The 19,171-nt window shown below is 42.2% G+C and overlaps 1 protein-coding gene across 2 annotated transcripts in view; it reads right to left on the bottom strand.

The window, feature by feature from the left end:
• The window catches only part of slc41a1 (solute carrier family 41 member 1), a 128,928-nt gene that overhangs the window by 77,236 nt on the left and 32,521 nt on the right, over positions 1–19,171 (bottom strand). The window contains exon 1 of one of the 2 annotated variants that reach the window (XM_061875511.1): positions 10,010–10,249. The exons of the other annotated variant lie outside the window; for it this stretch is intronic. The gene's annotated coding sequence lies outside the window, so the exon portion shown is untranslated. Of the gene's footprint in view, positions 1–10,009; positions 10,250–19,171 lie in introns of those variants that run through there. 2 annotated transcript variants of the gene reach the window in all.

Genomic DNA, 19,171 nt, shown 5'->3' with positions numbered 1-19,171 from the left:
TGGTATGGGGGTGTATTAGTGCCCAAGGCATGGGTAACTTACACATGTGTGATGGTATGGGGGTGTATTAGTGCCCAAGGCATGGGTAACTTACACATGTGTGATGGTATGGGGGTGTATTAGTGAACAAGACATGGGTAACTTACACATGTGTGATGGTATGGGGGTGTATTAGTGGCCAAGACATGGGTAACTTACACATGTGTGATGGTATGGGGGTGCATTAGTGCCCAAGGCATGGGTAACTTACACATGTGTGATGGTATGGGGGTGTATTAGTGCCCAAGACATGGGTAACTTACACATGTGTGATGGTATGGGGGTGTATTAGTGGCCAAGACATGGGTAACTTACACATGTGTGATGGTATGGGGGTGTATTAGTGCCCAAGACATGGGTAACTTACACATGTGTGATGGTATGGGGGTGTATTAGTGGCCAAGACATGGGTAACTTACACATGTGTGATGGTATGGGGGTGTATTAGTGCCCAAGACATGGGTAACTTACACATGTGTGATGGTATGGGGGTGTATTAGTGCCCAAGACATGGGTAACTTACACATGTGTGATGGTATGGGGGTGTATTAGTGCCCAAGGCATGGGTAACTTACACATCTGTGATGGTATGGGGGTGTATTAGTGCCCAAGACATGGGTAACTTACACATGTGTGATGGTATGGGGGTGTATTAGTGCCCAAGGCATGGGTAACTTACACATGTGTGATGGTATGGGGGTGTATTAGTGCCCAAGACATGGGTAACTTACACATGTGTGATGGTATGGGGGTGTATTAGTGCCCAAGGCATGGGTAACTTACACATGTGTGATGGTATGGGGGTGTATTAGTGCCCAAGGCATGGGTAACTTACACATGTGTGATGGTATGGGGGTGTATTAGTGAACAAGACATGGGTAACTTACACATGTGTGATGGTATGGGGGTGTATTAGTGGCCAAGACATGGGTAACTTACACATGTGTGATGGTATGGGGGTGCATTAGTGCCCAAGGCATGGGTAACTTACACATGTGTGATGGTATGGGGGTGCATTAGTGCCCAAGGCATGGGTAACTTACACATCTGTGAAGGCACCATTAATGCTGAAAGGTACATACAGGTTTTGGAACAACATATGCTGCCATCTAAGCGCCATCTTTTTCATGGACGCCCCTGCTTATTTCAGCAAGACAATGCTAAGCCACATTCAGCACGTGTTACAACAGCGTGGCTTCATAAATCAAAAATGCGGAGACCCCGGACTGTTGAAGGACTGAAGCTCTACATAAAACAAGAATGGGAAAGAATTCCACTTTCAAAGCTTCAACAATTAGTTTCCTCAGTTCCCAAACGTTTATTGAGTGTTGTTAAAAGAAAAGGTGATGTAACACATTGGTGAACATGCCCTTTCCCAACTACTTTGACACGTGTTGCAGCCATGGAATTCTAAAAAAATAAAGTTTATGAGTTTGAACATCAAATATCTTGTCTTTTGTAGTGCATTCAACTGAATATGGCTTGAAAAGGATTAGCAAATCATTGTATTCTGTTTATATTTACATCTAACACAATTTCCCAACTCGTATGGAAACGGGGTTAGCAGTAGCAATATGAATTGATTAACGTGAACCCCGACTTAAACAAGTTGTAAAACTTATTGGGGTGTTACCATTTAGTGGTCAATTGTACGGAATATGTACTGAACTGTGCAATCTACTAATAAAAGTATCAATCTTTCAACCAAATAAGGAAGGAAGTGCCGCTCGGAAATATATTAAGAGATAATTTTCAAAACGTTACGGAAAAACGCTTCTTATTTTGAAATGCAAATGTCGACAGGTCTGGTGGTTAAGTTTATGCCTGGAATAATGTATTCCAACTCGGCTGTCAAAATGTGCTTTTATTTTGAAGTCACTTCAGGTCCGCCGTCGACCTCATTGTCGCCGACTTGATGCAGCTTTCCTCTGTGTTAAAGTTAAAGTACCAATGTGTGTGCATGTTGCCACATCAAGGTGTAAGATAGGTAAACATTACCTGACATTACCAACATTGACTTAGAATTGTGAACAACCTTCAATCATCTTGTAACGAAAAAAGGAAACCCTTCAGAAGCTTTACGTTTACTGAGAAGAGAAGCAATAACCTGCAGATGTTGCCTGTTAATACTGCTTTTATTTTGAAGGTTACTTTGCACTGAACAGGAAGTCACACATATTTTCACAGGTTTGTGTAAATTATACCTGTCAACACTCCCCATATACATGGGAAAGTACAGTATTTTGCCCATGAAATCCTGCTTTTAAATGTTCACCCTAAAGTAAAATTGATTGATTAAAACGTTTATTATTAGATTGCACAGTACAGTACATATTCCCTACAATTGACCACTAAATGGTAACACCCCAATAAGTTTTTCAATTATTTTAAGTCGGGGTCCACGTTAATCAATTTATGGTAAATCTAAATCTTCCCCAGTTCAGTCTTGGTAGCAATATGAAAGGATTAACTTAAACAAGTTGAAAAACTTATTGGGGTGTTACCATTTAGTGGTCAATTGTACGGAATATGTACTGTACTGTGCAATCTACTAATAAAAGTTTCAATCTTTCAATCAAATAAGGAAGGAAGTGCCTATGGAAATATACCATATTTCCTGTAATTACAGCAGGGCATGTAGTATGCGGCTGCCTTGAATTACTGCCGGGGTCAAACTCGCTTCCCAAAATAATTAGCGCATGCTTAGTATTACCGCCTGGTCAAACTCGTGACACTTCCCCTGTCATCATTTTCAAAATGGAGGAGGCTGATTTCAATACCGGTAATTTGAAATCGCATAAAGGGAAGAAGATTAAGAGCTATTTAGTACGATTTAAAGTCCAAGCTTACATCACACTCAAATTTTTACCGCATGCCTTTGGTAAGTACCGAAGTGAGAAGAGGTTTTAAAATAATTAGCGCATGCTTACTTTTACCGCAAGCCTTTGGTAAGCGCAGGAGTGAGAAGAGGTTTTAAATTAATTAGCGCCCCGGCGGCAATTCGTGGAAATACGGTATTCCCTTTAGGGTTGCGGGGGTCACTGGTGCCTATCTCAGCTACAATCGGGCGGAAGGTGGAGTACACCCTGGACAAGTCGCCACCTCATCACAGGGCCAACACAGATAGACAGACAACATTCACACACTAGGGACCATTTAGTGTTGCCAATCAACCTATCCCCAGGTGCATGTCTTTGGAGGTGGGAGGGGCCTATCCCCAGGTGCATGTCTTTGGAGGTGGGAGGGGCCTATCCCCAGGTGCATGTCTTTGGAGGTGGGAGGGGCCTATCCCCAGTGGCATGTCTTTGGAGGTGGGAGGGGCCTATCCCCAGGTGCATGTCTTTGGAGGTGGGAGGAAGCCGGAGTACCCGGAGGGAACCCACGAAGTCACGGGGAGAACATGCAAACTCCACACAGAAAGATCCCGAGCCCGGGATTGGACCCTGACTACTTAGGACCTTCATATTGTGAGGCAGACGCACTAACCCCTCTGCCACCGTAAAGCCCAGCTCGGAAAGACTTTAAAGGCCTACTGAAAGCCACTACTAGCGACCACGCAGTCTGGTAGTTTATATATCAATGATGAAATATTAACATTGCAACACATGACAATACGGCCGCTTTACTTTACTAAACTACAATTTTAAACTTCCCGCGGAGTTTCCTGTTGAAAACGTCGCGGAATGATGACGCTTGTTTGTGACGTTATTTGGTTGGAGGGGACATTTTATCCCAGCACCACTTGCGGCTAAAAGTCGTCTGCTTTAATCACATAATTTCACAGTAATTTGGACATCTGTGTTGCTGAATCTTTTGCAATTTGTTCAATTAATAATGGAGACGTCAAAGAAGAATGCTGTTGGTGGAAAGCGGTGGATTGCAGCTGCCTTTAGCAACCGAAACACAGCCGGTGTTTCTTTGTTTGTTGTGAAGCTTTAACACAGAGCGGTCAAGCGAACATGTTTCTCTACGTCAACCAGCAAGTTTTTGGATGGGAAATTTGTGATATTAAGTCGGCTCTTACCGGAGACTTGAGTGGATTCCGCGACCTCATCCTGCAACTCAAAAGGGCAGCTGTGATCTTGGTTCCTTGGCTTCTCTCAGAGACATTGCGTTCACCGCAGCCTTCCGACTTTCAGGTATGACTTTGTAATCTCACTAAAATACTATTAACACGATAAGCGGATAAGGGATTTTCCAGAATTATCCTAGTAAATGTGTCTAATTACATCTGAAACGCTCCCACTGCCTCCTGGAGCTGTCGCCTTTTCTTTTTTTCTATTTCACTCCAACTTTCCTCATCCACAAATCTTTCATCGACTTAAACAAGTTGAAAAACTTATTGGGGTGTTACCATTTAGTGGTCAATTGTAGGGAATATGTACTGTACTGTGCAATCTACTAATAAAAGTATCAATCAATCAATTACCTGACATTACCAATTACCAACATTGACTTAGAATTGTGAACAACCTTCAATCATCTTGTAACGAAAAAAGGAAACCCTTCAGAAGCTTTACGTTTACTGAGAAGAGAAGCAATAACCTGCAGATGTTGCCTGTTAATACTGCTTTTATTTTGAAGTTTACTTTGCACTGAACAGGAAGTCACACATATTTTCACAGGTTTGTGCAAATTATACCTGTCAACACTCCCCATATACATGGGAAAGTACCTTATTTTGCCCATGAAATTCCTGCTTTTAAATGTTCACCCTAAAGTAAAATTGTCCCCAGTTCAGTCTTAGTAACAATATGAATGGATTAAGTTGAAAAACTTTTTGGGGTGTTACCATTTAGTGGTCAATTGTACGGAATATGTACTGTACTGTGCAATCTACTAATAAAAGTTTCGCTTCCCAAAATAATTAGCGCATGCTTACTTTTACCGCATGCCTTTGGTAAGCGCAGGACTGAGAAGAGGTTTGAAAATAATTAGTGCATGCTTACTTTTACTGCATGCCTTTGGTGAGCGCAGGAGTGAGAAGAGGTTTGAAAATAATTAGCGCATGCTTACTTTTACCGCATGCCTTTGGTAAGCGCAGGACTGAGAAGAGGTTTGAAAATAATTAGTGCATGCTTACTTTTACTGCATGCCTTTGGTAAGCGCAGGACTGAGAAGAAGTTTGAAAATAATTAGCGCATGCTTACTTTTACCGCATGCCTTTGGTAAGCGCAGGACTGAGAAGAGGTTTGAAAATAATTAGTGCATGCTTACTTTTACTGCATGCCTTTGGTGAGCGCAGGAGTGAGAAGAGGTTTGAAAATAATTAGCGCATGCTTACTTTTACCGCATGCCTTTGGTGAGCGCAGGACTGAGAAGAGGTTTTAAATTAATTAGCGCATGCTTACTTTTACTGCATGCCTTTGGTAAGCGCAGGACTGCGAAGAGGTTTGAAAATAATTAGCGCATGCTTACTTTTACTGCATGCCTTTGGTAAGCGCAGGACTGAGAGGTTTGAAAATAATTAGCGCATGCTTACTTTTACCGCATGCCTTCGGTAAGCGCAGGACTGAGAGGTTTGAAAATAATTAGCGCATGCTTACTTTTACAGCATGCCTTTGATGAGCGCAGGACTGAGAAGAGGTTTGAAAATAATTAGTGCATGCTTACTTTTACTGCATGCCTTTGGTAAGCGCAGGACTGAGAAGAAGTTTGAAAATAATTAGCGCATGCTTACTTTTACCGCATGCCTTTGGTAAGCGCAGGACTGAGAAGAGGTTTGAAAATAATTAGTGCATGCTTACTTTTACTGCATGCCTTTGGTGAGCGCAGGAGTGAGAAGAGGTTTGAAAATAATTAGCGCATGCTTACTTTTACCGCATGCCTTTGGTAAGCGCAGGACTGAGAAGAAGTTTTAAATTAATTAGCGCATGCTTACTTTTACCGCATGCCTTTGGTAGGCGCAGGACTGAGAAGAGGATGTAAAATAATTAGTGCATGCTTACTTTTACTGCAAGCCTTTGGTAAGCGCAGGACCGAGAAGAGGTTTGAAAATAATTAGCGCATGCTTACTTTTACCGCATGCCTTTGGTAAGCGCAGGACTGAGAAGAGGTTTGAAAATAATTAGCGCATGCTTACTTTTACTGCATGCCTTTGGTGAGCGCAGGACTGAGAAGAAGTTTTAAATTAATTAGCGCATGCTTACTTTTACCGCATGCCTTTGGTAGGCGCAGGACTGAGAAGAGGATGTAAAATAATTAGCGCATGCTTACTTTTACTGCAAGCCTTTGGTAAGCGCAGGACCGAGAAGAGGTTTGAAAATAATTAGCGCATGCTTACTTTTACTGCATGCCTTTGGTAAGCGCAGGACTGAGAAGAGGATGTAAAATAATTAGCGCATGCTTACTTTTACCGCATGCCTTTGGTAAGCGCAGGACTGAGAAGAGGATGTAAAATAATTAGCGCATGCTTACTTTTACCGCATGCCTTTGGTAAGCGCAGGACTGAGAAGAGGTTTGAAAATAATTAGCGCATGCTTACTTTTACTGCATGCCTTTGGTGAGCGCAGGACTGAGAAGAAGTTTTAAATTAATTAGCGCATGCTTACTTTTACCGCATGCCTTTGGTAGGCGCAGGACTGAGAAGAGGATGTAAAATAATTAGCGCATGCTTACTTTTACCGCATGCCTTTGGTAAGCGCAGGACTGAGAAAAGGTTTGAAAATAATTAGCGCATGCTTACTTTTACCGCATGCCTTTGGTAAGCGCAGGACTGAGAAGAGGTTTGAAAATAATTAGCGCATGCTTACTTTTACTGCATGCCTTTGGTGAGCGCAGGACTGAGAAGAAGTTTTAAATTAATTAGCGCATGCTTACTTTTACCGCATGCCTTTGGTAGGCGCAGGACTGAGAAGAGGATGTAAAATAATTAGCGCATGCTTACTTTTACCGCATGCCTTTGGTAAGCGCAGGACTGAGAAAAGGTTTGAAAATAATTAGCGCATGCTGACTTTTACCGCATGCCTTTGGTAAGCGCAGGACCGAGAAGAGGATGTAAAATAATTAGCGCATGCTTACTTTTACCGCATGTCTTTGGTAAGCGCAGGACTGAGAAGAGGATGTAAAATAATTAGCGCATGCTTACTTTTACCGCATGCCTTTGGTAAGCGCAGGACTGAGAAAAGGTTTGAAAATAATTAGCGCATGCTTACTTTTACCGCATGCCTTTGGTAAGCGCAGGACCGAGAAGAGGATGTAAAATAATTAGCGCATGCTTACTTTTACCGCATGTCTTTGGTAAGCGCAGGACTGAGAAGAGGATGTAAAATAATTAGCGCATGCTTACTTTTACTGCATGCCTTTGGTAAGCGCAGGACTGAGAAGAGGTTTGGAAATAATTAGCGCATGCTTACTTTTACTGCATGCCTTTGGTAAGCGCAGGACTGAGAAGAGGTTTGAAAATAATTAGCGCATGCTTACTTTTACTGCATGCCTTTAGTAAGCGCAGGACTGAGAAGAGGATGTAAAATAATTAGCGCATGCTTACTTTTACCGCATGCCTTTGGTAAGCGCAGGACTGAGAAGAGGTTTGAGAATAATAAGCGCATGCTTACTTTTACCGCATGCCTTTGGTAGGCGCAGGACTGAGAAGAGGATGTCAAATAATTAGCTCATGCTTACTTTTACTGCATGCCTTTGGTAAGCGCAGGACTGAGAAGAGGTTTGAAAATAATTAGCGCATGCTTACTTTTACTGCATGCCTTTGGTAAGCGCAGGACTGAGAAGAAGTTTTAAATTAATTAGCGCATGCTTACTTTTACTGCATGCCTTTGGTAAGCGCAGGACTGAGAATGGGTTTTAAATTAATCAGCGCATGCTTACTTTTACTGCATGCCTTTGGTAAGCGCAGGACTGAGAAGAGGATGTAAAATAATTAGTGCATGCTTACTTCTACTGCATGCCTTTGGTAAGCGCAGGACTGAGAAGAGGTTTGGAAATAATTAGCGCATGCTTACTTTTACTGCATGCCTTTGGTAAGCGCAGGACTGAGAAGAGGTTTGAAAATAATTAGCGCATGCTTACTTTTACTGCATGCCTTTAGTAAGCGCAGGACTGAGAAGAGGATGTAAAATAATTAGCGCATGCTTACTTTTACCGCATGCCTTTGGTAAGCGCAGGACTGAGAAGAGGTTTGAGAATAATAAGCGCATGCTTACTTTTACCGCATGCCTTTGGTAGGCGCAGGACTGAGAAGAGGATGTCAAATAATTAGCTCATGCTTACTTTTACTGCATGCCTTTGGTAAGCGCAGGACTGAGAAGAGGTTTTAAATTAATTAGCGCATGCTTACTTTTACTGCATGCCTTTGGTAAGCGCAGGACTGAGAATGGGTTTTAAATTAATCAGCGCATGCTTACTTTTACTGCATGCCTTTGGTAAGCGCAGGACTGAGAAGAGGATGTAAAATAATTAGTGCATGCTTACTTCTACTGCATGCCTTTGGTAAGCGCAGGACTGAGAAGAGGTTTGGAAATAATTAGCGCATGCTTACTTTTACTGCATGCCTTTGGTAAGCGCAGGACTGAGAAGAGGTTTGAAAATAATTAGCGCATGCTTACTTTTACTGCATGCCTTTAGTAAGCGCAGGACTGAGAAGAGGATGTAAAATAATTAGCGCATGCTTACTTTTACCGCATGCCTTTGGTAAGCGCAGGACTGAGAAGAGGTTTGAGAATAATAAGCGCATGCTTACTTTTACCGCATGCCTTTGGTAGGCGCAGGACTGAGAAGAGGATGTAAAATAATTAGCGCATGCTTACTTTTACCGCATGCCTTTGGTAAGCGCAGGACTGAGAAGAGGTTTGAGAATAATAAGCGCATGCTTACTTTTACCGCATGCCTTTGGTAGGCGCAGGACTGAGAAGAGGATGTAAAATAATAAGCGCATGCTTACTTTTACCGCATGCCTTTGGTAGGCGCAGGACTGAGAAGAGGATGTAAAATAATTAGCGCATCCTTACGACCATACCCAGTTGGATCCATTGTGGATTGAACTTTCACAGTATCATATTAGACCCGCTCGACATCCATTGCTTTCCTCCTCTCCAAGGTTCTCATAGTCATCATTGTCACCGACGTCCCACTGGGTGTGAGTTTTCCTTGCCCTTATGTAGGCCTACCGAGGATGTCATAGTGGTTTGTGCAGCCCTTTGAGACACTAGTGATTTAGGGCTATATAAGTAAACATTGATTGATGATTGATCCTTACTTTTACCGCATGCCTTTGGTAAGCGCAGGACTGAGAAGAAGTTTGAAAATAATTTGCGCATGCTTACTTTTACCGCATGCCTTTGGTAAGCGCAGGACTGAGAAGAGGTTTTAAAATAATTTGCGCATCCTTACTTTTACTGCATGCCTTTGGTAAGCACAGGACTGAGAATCGGATGTAAAATAATTAGTGCATGCTTACTTTTACCGCATGCCTTTGGTAAGCGCAGGATTGAGAAGAAGTTTTAAATTAATTTGCGCCCCGGCGGCAATTCAAGTAAATTCAGTATTAAGAGATAATTTTCCAAATGTTACGGAAAAACGCTTCTTATTTAGAAATGCCAATGTCGACTGGTGATTAACTTTATGCCTGGACTAATGTATTACAACCCGGCTGTCAAACTGTGCTTTTATTTTGAAGTGACTTGAGGTCCTGTATTGTCGCCGACTTGACGCAACATTTCCTCGGTGTGCATGTTGCGACATCGCGTAAGATAGCGTGTATCCCTGGCTGAAACAATCCTGTTTAGTAGTCAGGGCCAACACCGAGCCAACCCAACACGGCCAAGGCGTAAATTAGTGCTCCCCCGGCCAGGACTGAATAGACCAGCCCGCCTGCTCCATTCTTTGGCTCATTCCGGCAAGTCCGGGGGGCTTTCTGTTCCAAGTCCCCGCATGACTATTCGGTAACATGCATGCGTAAAACAACAGTTTCATTTATCCATAAAACTATTAAAATGTCGTTAGCATCGCCGCGTACCTTTTTCTTGCGGCCGTGATACAGCAAAGGAGGCTCGGCGGCTGCATGAATCCTCCTCCCGGTGACGCGCGCCCCGGGCTTAAGACGCGGACGCCGGTGTGTGTGCACGCCTTTAAGTACCGTCCTGGTCCGGCACGCCTCGGTGGTTAATAGTTCAACTCGCCCTGCCGCCCGGCTGCTTGGATGCGCATCTAGAATACAGCCGTCCGGTGCGGGGGGCCAGGAAGCCACAAGGCGGGCCCCTCCCCGCTCCTCCTGCCCCCTCGCTGCACTCCTCTCTAGCGCCACCAGCTCGGGCTCCATGCCGCACTAAGTCACCTCCAGCCTGGGACACTACTTTGCTTTGAGCAGGGTCGGGAAAAGTATGAAATCCTACAACGTGAATTTAAAACCTAAAAAATGTCTTACATTCTGTTAAAAAAATAAATGTAAAAAAAGGTGATAATTAGGGGTGTGGGGGAAAAATCGAATCGAATACATTGTGCGATTCAGAATCGATTCTCATTTAAAAAAAAAAATTGTGTATTAGTGTGTGTGAATTATATTTATATAGCGCTTTTCTCTAGTGACTCAAAGCGCTTTACATAGTGAAACCCAATATCTAAGTTACATTCGAACCAGTGTGGGTAAAGTGTCTTGCCCAAGGACACAACGGCAGTGACTAGGATGGCACAAGCGGGAATCGAACCTGCAACCCTCAAGTTGCTGGCACGGCCACTCTACCAACCGACTTGTACACCCTGGACAAGTCGCCACCTCATCGCAGGGCCAACACAGATAGACAGACAACATTCACACACTAGGGACCATTTAGTGTTGCCAATCAACCTATCCCCAGGTGCATGTCTTTGGAGGTGGGAGGGGCCTATCCCCAGGTGCATGTCTTTGGAAGTGGGAGGGGCCTATCCCCAGGTGCATGTCTTTGGAAGTGGGAGGGGCCTATCCCCAGGTGCATGTCTTTGGAGGTGGGAGGGGCCTATCCCCAGGTGCATGTCTTTGGAAGTGGGAGGGGCCTATCCCCAGGTGCATGTCTTTGGGGGCAGTGCATTCATTTCACAGTTGAATCACAATGTTTGCTATTTCCTTCATGAGACAAGCATTTAAAAAAATAATCCATCCATCCATTTTCTACCGCTTATTCCCTTTCGGGGTCGCGGGGGGCGCTGGCACCTATCTCAGCTACAATCGGGCGGAAGGCGGGTTACACCCTGGACAAGTCGCCACCTCATCGCAGGGCCAACACAGATAGACAGACCACATTCACACACTAGGGACCATTTAGTGTTGCCAATCAACCTATCCCCAGGTGCATGTCTTTGGAGGTGGGAGGGGCCTATCCCAAAGTGCATGTATTTGGAGGTGGGAGGGGCTTATCCCCAGGTGCATATCTTTGGAAGTGGGAGGGGCCTATCACCAGGTTCATGTCTTTGGAGGTGGGAGGGGCCTATCCCCTGGTGCATGTCTTTGGAAGTGGGAGGGGCCTATCCCCAGGTGCATATCTTTGGAAGTGGGAGGGGCCTATCACCAGGTTCATGTCTTTGGAGGTGGGAGGGGCCTATCCCCTGGTGCATGTCTTTGGAAGTGGGAGGGGCCTATCCCCAGGTGCATGTCTTTGGAAGTGGGAGGGGCCTATCCCCAGGTTCATGTCTTTGGAAGTGGGAGGGGCCTATCACCAGGTTCATGTCTTTGGAGGTGGGAGGGGCCTATCCCCTGGTGCATGTCTTTGGAAGTGGGAGGGGCCTATCCCCAGGTGCATATCTTTGGAAGTGGGAGGGGCCTATCACCAGGTTCATGTCTTTGGAGGTGGGAGGGGCCTATCCCCTGGTGCATGTCTTTGGAAGTGGGAGGGGCCTATCCCCAGGTGCATGTCTTTGGAAGTGGGAGGGGCCTATCCCCAGGTGCATGTCTTTGGAAGTGGGAGGGGCCTATCCCCAGGTGCATGTCTTTGGGGGCGGCGCATTCATTTCACAGTTGAATCACAATGTTTGCTATTTCCTTCATGAGACAAGCATTTAAAAAAATAATCCATCCATCCATTTTCTACCGCTTATTCCCTTTCGTGGTCGCTGGCGCCTATCTCAGCTACAATCGGGCGGAAGGCGGGGTACACCCTGGACAAGTCGCCACCTCATCGCAGGGCCAACACAGATAGACAGACAACATTCACACACTAGGGACCATTTAGTGTTGCCAATCAACCTATCCCCAGGTGCATGTCTTTGGAGGTGGGAGGGGCCTATCCCCAGGTGCATGTCTTTGGAGGTGGGAGGGGCCTATCCCCAGTTCCATGTCTTTAGAGGAGGGAGGAAGTACCCGGAGGGAACCCACGCATTCACGGGGAGAACATGCAAACTCCACACAGAAAGATCCCGAGCCTGGATTTGAACCCAGGACTGCAGGAACTTCGTATTGTGAGGCAGACGCACTAACCCCTCTGCCACCGTGAAGCCCTTAAAAAAATAAAATAAAAACACTTATGTGAGTGTGAATGTTGTCTATTTGTGTTGGCCCTTCGATGAGGTGGCGACTTGTCCAGGGTGTACGCCGCCTTCCGCCCGATTGTAGCTGAGATAGGCACCGGCGACCCCAAAAAGGGAATAAGCGGTAGAAAATGCCCTTCTGTGGGCCTACCGAGGATATCGTAGTGGTTTGTGCAGCCCTTTGAGACACTAGTGATTTAGGGCTATATAAGTAAACATTGATTGATTATATTTTTTTAGTCAATCCAACAAACCACTACACAGCAATACCATAACAATGCAATCCAATTCCAAAACCAAACCTGAGCCAGCAACACTCAGAACTGCAATAAACAGAACAATTGAGAGGAGACACAAACACCACACAGAACAAAACAAAAGTAGTGAAACAAAAATGAATATTATCAACAACAGTATCAATATTAGTTATCATTTCAGCATAGCAGTGATTAAAAATCCCTCATTGACATTATCATTAGCTGGTCGGCGCCTTGCATGGCAGCTCCCTCCATCAGTGTGTGAATGTGTGTGTGAATGGGTAAATGTGGAAGTAGTGTCAAAGCGCTTTGAGTACCTTGAAGGTAGAAAAGCGCTATACAAGTACAACCCATTTATTTATTTAAAAAAAAGAACAATAGTGTCACAGTGGCTTACACTTGCATGGCATCTCATAAGCTGGACAACACACTGTGTCCAATGTTTGCACAAAGATAAAATAAGTCATATTTTTGCTTCCTTTAATAGTCAAAACAAAGTCAGTTGATAAAACATTGTCCTTTACAATAATAAAAGCTTTTTTTTTTTTTTTTTAAATCTACTACTCTGCTAGCATGTCAGCAGACTGGGGTAGATCCTGATGATATTTATGTATTGAATGAATACACAATCCTTTTAAATCGGAAAAATAGAATAGAATACAATAGTTTTATTGTCATTATTGCAATGAACAGGTTCAAAGAACAACGAAATTGGAGCAGATCCTCCTAAGGTGCATATACAATATGGTAGTATAAATAGTACAAAAAAGATAGAGATGAGAGATGTATCCATGTATATGTATATATATATCCACACAGATGCATATGAATATATATATATATATACACACACATACATATAACATTATTGCACATTGTAGTCCAAAAAAATAGAAACAAATGTAAACATGACACATGAGGACATGATGGACATATTGTGCTCACTCACTGCCTGTTTAATGTTTCTATGGCTCTTGAGTAAAAGCAGTTTTTAGTCTATTGGTGCTGGCTTTTAGCACCCTGTAGCGTCTGCCTGAGGGTAGTAGTTCCAGGTGGCTGTGCCCGGGGTGATTCAAAATATCCTTCTTGAATAGAGACTCGCACTGAATCGAAAAAAAATCGATAAATTATCGAAACGCGACCCCAAGAATCGATATTGAATGGAATCGTGTGACACCCAAAGATTGGCAGCCCTAGTCATAACTATGTACATCAGGGGAGTCCAAAGTGCGGTCAGGCGCTGTTTGCGGCCCGCAACACATTCTGCAAAAATTGCAAAATTGATAGTATTATAAAAATAAAATTATTTACAAAAAGGGGAATGAGGTGAAATCTAATGAGAAAAAGTCTATCAATCAATCATTTAGGGTTGCGGATCTCTGGGTGTCCCATGATTCGATTCAATATCGATTCTTGGGGTCGCGTTTCGACAATTTATTGATTTTTTCGATTCAACGCGATTCAAAAACAATATTTTTCCAATTCAAAAGGATTCTGTATTCATTCAATACATAGATATCATCAGGATCTACCCCAGTCTGCTGACATGCCAGCAGAGTAGTAGATTTAAAAAAAAAAAAAAAGCTTTTATAATTGTAAAGGACAATCAACTGATTGCAATAATGTAAATTTGTTTTAACTATTAAAGGAAGCAAAAATATGGCTTATTTTATGTTTGTGCAAACATTGGACACAGTGTGTTGTCCAGCTTATGAGATGCCATGCAAGTGTAAGCCACTGTGACACTATTGTTCTTTTTTTATTTTTATAAATGTCTAATGATAATGTCAATGAGGGATTTTTAATCACTGCTATGCTGAAATGATAACTAATATTGATACTGTTGTTGATAATATTCATTTTTGTTTCACTACTTTTGGTTTGTTCTGTGTGGTGTTTGTGTCTCCTCTCAATTGTTCTGTGTATTGCAGTTCTGAGTGTTGCTGGCTCAGGTTTGCTTTTGGAATTGGATTGCATTGTTATGGTATTGATGTGTATTGTTTTGTTGGATTGATTGAAAAAATAAATAATACAAATAAAATAATCGATTTAAAAAAAAATGAGAATTGATTCTGAATAGCACAACATATTAAGTAATAAATAATACGCATTAAATAAATAATACACATTAAACAATAATAATAATAATTGGACTTATTTTTAACATTTTAGTGACTGAGACCCTCTATGCTCCCCAGGAGCCCTAAGGATTAAAAAAAATGAATAAATCCATATATTTTGTTAAGGTTTGAAAATGAAAAATATCAAAATGGCCCCTGCATGATTACATTTTCCGTGTATGGCCCTCTGTGGAAAAAGTTTGGACACCCCTGATGTACATAAAAGGGGTGCCTATCATTCACAATTTTTGTGGTCTCCATAATACGGACCTTGGGCCATCAGCGTCCAAAGTCCGGCCCGCAAGAAGTCCCAAGTTAAAAAAAATGTTTAATTTAAAAATGTTAATTTATGTATTTTTTTCAATTTGTCTTTTCTAATCCATTTTCTACTGCTTGTTACTCTCAGGGTCTTCCAGCCGCTCTGGCAAATCAAATTGTCTACAAAGGTGGCAAGGGTGCACTCTTTGTCCTTTAGTGCGCTAGGAAGAAGAAAAAAAAACAAAAACACACACACATATATATACATACATACATACATATATATATATATATATATATGTATATATATGTATATATATATATATATATATACATACATATACACATACATATATACATCCATCCATCCATTTTCTACCGCTTAGACAACATTCATATATATACACACATACATATATATATACATATATATACATACAAACATATACACACATATATATATATATATATATATATATATATATATATATATATATATATATATATACATATATTCACACACACACACATGTATAAACATATACATATATATACATATATATATATACACATACATATACATATATACATACATGTATATATACACATACACATAAATATATATGTGTATAAATAATTATATACACATATATATACATGAATATATATAGCTACATGATACATACAAATACATACATGTATAAATAGATATATACATATATGTATATATATATCAATATATTGATATATATACATATGTTTGTATAATCAACATTGCACTACTCCAGCAAAGTAACTAAAACTATGCTGTCATCCACACCTCATGATTAATTTCAGGTAGGTAACCCAGACATTTTTTCTTCAAGTTTACACAGCAACTGGCACTAAAAGATATACAGTAAAGGTTGCTGGCCTACAATCAGTTTGTGTTTTGGTAAGTGAATCTCATTTTGTCACATTAAAGTAATGACTAATCCTTGTCTGTTCGCACCATATTTGCAAACAATTCACTAAAAGCAGGTGAAAGTGTAGTGAACAAGAAATACATACCAGGGAGAACATGAGCTGAGCAAGGTTGTCCACAATTTTCCCATCCAATTTCGGTCTGTGGCTTGCGATTCAGAATCACATTCTGTCGGCCTAGAGCAGGGGTAGGGAACCTATGGCTCTAGAGCCAGATGTGGCTCTTTTGATGACTGCATCTGGCTCTCAGATAAATCTGAGCTGACATTGCTTAACACGATAAGTAATGAATAATTCCACTGGTAATCACAGTGTTAAAATAATGTTCAATATATAAAACATTCTGATGCATTTTAATCCATCCATCCGTTTTCTACCGCACCTGTTAGAGAAGTCGCATTAACGGTAATAAGTATTTGATTTATTATTGGTTAGCTTCAGAATAACAATGTTATTTAAAAGAATAAGAGACTTATAACACTCAAAAAATGTTGGTTTTACTTAAAAATGCACACATTTAGTTCTATTCAGTGTTAAAAAATATTATATGGCTCTCACGGAAATACTTTTTAAAATATTTGGTTTCAAGGCTCTCTCAGCCAAAAAGGTTCCGACCCCTGGCCTAGAGTCTCCCAGGGGTGGGCAACCAACAACATTGCAAGAGCCATATTGGACCAAAAACACAAAAACACAAAAAATTCTCCATAAATTGATTAACGTGGACCCCGACTCAAAATAATTGAAAAACTTATTAGGGTGTCACCATTTAGTGGTCAATTGTACGGAATATGTACTGTACTGTGCAATCTACTAATAAACGTTTCAATCAATCAATTTTACTTTAGGGTGAACATTTAAAAGCAGGCTGCGATGAGGTGGCGACTTGTCCAGGGTGTACCCCGCCTTCCGCCCGATTGTAGCTGAGATAGGCGCCAGCGCCCCCCGCGACCCCAAAAGGGAATAAGCGGTAGAAAATGGATGGATGGATGGATTTAAAAGCAGGAATTTCATGGGCAAAATAAGGTACTTTCCCATGTATATGGGTAGTGTTGACAGGTATAATTTACAAAAACCTGTGAAAATATCAGTGACTTCCTGTTCAGTGCAAAGTAAACTTCAAAATAAAAGCAGTATTAACAGGCAACATCTGCAGGTTATTGCTTCTCTTCTCAGTAAACGTAAAGCTTCTGAAGGGTTTCCTTTTTTCGTTACAAGATGATTGAAGGTTGTTCACAATTCTAAGTCAATGTTGGTAATGTCAGGTAATGTTTACCTATCTTACACCTTGATGTGGCAACATGCACACACATTGGTACTTTAACTTTAACAGAGGAAAGCTGCATCAAGTCGGCGACAATGAGGTCGACAGTGGACCTGAAGTGACTTCAAAATAATCCATCAATCAAAGGGAGCCACAAGGGCAGCACTAAAAAGCAGCAGGTGGCTCGAGAGCCATGGATTGCTGACCCCCGGCCTAGACAACTCTTTGTTTTTTACAACATTGGTCAGACAGGTAGTACTGTCGATGTTTCCTAAATTCTTTACATCCAAGTTAACTATTTAACTTCAGCATAGGCATAAAGAGCCACAAACGATGTATTGTTGTGTTTTCCTCCACCATGACCGCCTTCAAAACCCACCAACACTTTGGAACATTGGGCATGAAGGCATTGGAATCCAATGGCAAATCAGAAAAAAATGTCTGTCAATAATCCTTTTCCAAACAAGTACTAGTGTAGAGTAGAGAGCTGTCTGGTGTTATAGTTAATGTAGGTTAAGCATTTTGTTTTCCAATGTGAAAGAGCAGTGAATGAATCATGTACTTATTCATTCTGGACCTCTGATTTATGTTCATGCCTTTGTCATTTTTGTAACTATGGATGTAAAATGGGTCTTTTTTTTAAATTATTATTAAGGCTTTAAAAAGAAAAGTGTGAAGCGACCGGAAGTCAGAGTTCATGGTTCTCGCCCGGAAAAGGGAGGAGACCCTGCCCCAAGTGGAGGAGTTTTGTTCACGAGTGAGGGAAGAGTGGATCGTGAGATCGATCGGTGCGGCGTATTCAGTAATGCGGGCGCTGTATCGATCCGTTGTGGTGAAGAAGGAGCTGAGCCGGAAGGCAAAGCTCTCAATTTACCGGTCGATCTACGTTCCCATCCTCACCTATGGTCATGAGCTTTGGGTCATGACCGAAAGGATAAGATCATCGGTATAAGCGGCCCAAATGAGTTTGGGTCTCTCCCTTAGAGATAGGGTGAGAAGCTCTGCCATCCGGGAGGAACTCAAAGTAAAGCCGCTGCTCCTCCACATCGAGAGGAGCCAGATGAGGTGGTTCGGGCATCTGGTCAGGATGCCACCCGAACGCCTCCCTAAGGAGGTGTTTAGGGCAGGTCCAACCGGTAGGAGGCCACGGGGAAGACCCAGGACACGTTGGGAAGACTATGTCTCCCGGCTGGCCTGGGAGTGCCTTGGGATCCCCCGGGAAGAGCTAGACGAAGTGGCTGGGGAGAGGGAAGTCTGGGCTTCTCTGCTTAGGCTGCTGCCCCCGCGACCCGACCTCGGATAAGCGGAAGAAGATGGATGGGTAAAACGAAAAGTCTTAAATTTGACTTGTTGAACACTGCATAGAACCTGGGTCCGCACTGGACTGGAATGGATCTTAGTAACTGATACAACTCCCAGAATAAATACAAGCGTACTTGGTACAGTGGGACTAGACTGTAAAAAGCGGAACCTTTACAGACACTGTAATATGATTGTCCATGTTTTTTGGTCAGTACAGGTTATTGTCCAATCGCAATGTTGTGCATTACTAACTCAAACACATTATGTCTGACATACGTTGACTGATTGGTTGATTGATACTTTTATTAGTAGATTGCACAGTACAGTACATATTCCGTACAATTGACCACTAAATGGTAACACCGAATAAGTTTTTCAACTTGTTTAAGTCGGGGTCCTTGTTAAACAATAAAAGCTATCTTATCGCTTGCTGTAGTTAGCTTTCGCGGCTAATCCCGTAGCACGCCATTGTGTCAGTACGTTAGAAAAAGAGTTCCTCATTGTTCGCTCTTACAATAACA

The sequence above is a fragment of the Nerophis ophidion genome, linkage group LG16 (assembly GCF_033978795.1).
Source record: "Nerophis ophidion isolate RoL-2023_Sa linkage group LG16, RoL_Noph_v1.0, whole genome shotgun sequence".
In the NCBI taxonomy this organism is placed as follows: Eukaryota; Metazoa; Chordata; class Actinopteri; order Syngnathiformes; family Syngnathidae; genus Nerophis; species Nerophis ophidion.
The sequence above is the reverse complement of the archived record's forward strand: the minus strand, read 5'-3'. Positions and strand labels throughout refer to the sequence as shown.